Source organism: Cyprinodon variegatus, unplaced genomic scaffold, assembly GCF_000732505.1.
Source record: "Cyprinodon variegatus isolate N-32 unplaced genomic scaffold, C_variegatus-1.0 Scaffold492, whole genome shotgun sequence".
Lineage (NCBI taxonomy): Eukaryota > Metazoa > Chordata > Actinopteri > Cyprinodontiformes > Cyprinodontidae > Cyprinodon > Cyprinodon variegatus.
Genome location: NW_015150945.1, coordinates 279,226 through 281,003, shown reverse-complemented (window position 1 = coordinate 281,003; position 1,778 = coordinate 279,226). Strand labels below are relative to the sequence as shown.

Sequence of the window (1,778 nt, the reverse complement as noted above, 5' to 3'; positions counted from 1 at the left end):
TCGTCGCTCTGTTAGTACGTCATATGCTTCGTTGATCTGATTGGTTTATTTGGCCCGTCTATCACCAACATAGGCCAATCAGCTAACCAGTGTTTTTGCCCCTTCCCAAAATTACTTCAACGGAAGGTTTCCAGATGGATATGCGGGAGTCATGGCAGTGCTAAGCTAGTGCTAGTCAAGACTAGCTACCCCTTACTACCAGAAATATAAACCGTGTGAACTCTACAAGTGCCAAGTAGAGAGCTGTTTTTTAAAGTGCTTCTGGACAGTTCCGGTAACTTAAAGATATGATGCAAAAGAGGAAATTGTTCAGACGGAGATAGCCCCGACAGCAGCACAGCACATATAGGTAAATGGAATGTGTCGTACCAACCAGTGTTGGAAACTTAACACTTTTGTCACTAAATTTAATGCCTTTTCAGACCCCTCTGGTGCCTTTATTCTAAAAAAGTGCCTAGCGTCAAATATAGCAAATTTTTTTCTATGTTAATTGAAATTTTGACAACATAAAAGCACCAAACTCTCTCCTTGCTAGCAAGTGGAGCTTAAAGCCCCTTTTACACTACCTTCTGAAAACCAATCCGTGCCAAGCTTGGATCAGTTAACCGTGCCAAGCTCGGTTACTTACGACCATTTACACACCATCCACGGTCCGGTTCAGTTTTGTGTACCATTTACACTCAACAGTTATCTCAGTTCCTCAGACTGATCTCGGCAGAGTTTCAAAAGGGTAGTGTAAATGGGACCCATAGGCGTAGGGAAACGACTGTCCCAACTGTTACTTTTTTGAATTCTCCCGAGTGGTGCATGACTTTACACGAGTGAATAAATTGAATGTGATCGGTCGTTCATCAAGGGGGCAGGATTGTTGTGGCGGAAGGTTCGCAAGCAATTGGTTGTGGCCGGTTTGTAGGAAACACCAGTTAGCAACATAGTGCTAGTAGGTTCCCAATGGGAAATTACATTGGGACCAAGCAGCACTTAACAACGACGCTGTCAAGGAACGCTATGGACAGTGAAAAACATGGAAGAGATTGAGAGTTTTGTGTTGGAGGTGGTGGATGAGTCTCCTCCATCATACATTTTTTATTTAGAGGAGGAAAGCGGGGACAAAGTTGTTGTGGAAGAGGACGCCAGCGGGGCAGAAGCGCGTTTGATGTAGAAGGCTTCCAGCCGTACATGTTTGAGTTCTTGCCTGGTAACGCTGCCAGTTCTGTTAGCTCTACGCCTGCCGAAGTCACAGACGTCCATCCCTGTGAGACTGGGATGGAACTCAATGGGAAAGAAAATGATTTTTATTTCTTATCTCAGCTGTTTCGTATATCAGCTGCGTCATATGAATCAAGAAGCTATGACCAAAAAAGTTTGACTGACAGATGACCATTGAGATATGATTGGCTGAATTTAGGTGTACAAGCTGACTTATAACTAAAAAAAAAACAAAAACTGATTTTAAGACAGAATTCTTTTTAAAATAGACGATTTCTATCTTTTGGGACATTATCATCTCATAAGGAGTACATTTATTTAAATGTTTAAGCCAGAACGATTTGACATTTAAACATGACTTCCCTACGTCTTTAAGCCTCCCTCCCTCTCTGTCTCTCTCTCCGCAGTTCTTACTAGTGTTGCGCCGATGCCATTTTTTGGCCCCGATACCGATACCCGATACCTGGCTGTGCAGTATCGGCCGATACCGATACCATAATAATGTAAAACAATTGCCATCATGGCTTTGTCAAGCAGCTGCCTACCTTTGTGAAGCAGGAAAAAATCGA

The 1,778-nt window shown here is 43.0% G+C and overlaps 1 protein-coding gene across 1 annotated transcript in view; it reads right to left on the bottom strand.

The window, feature by feature from the left end:
* Window positions 1–1,778, bottom strand: part of LOC107094591 (VPS10 domain-containing receptor SorCS2-like) — a 185,639-nt gene that overhangs the window by 168,722 nt on the left and 15,139 nt on the right. The gene's annotated exons all lie outside the window — the stretch shown is intronic.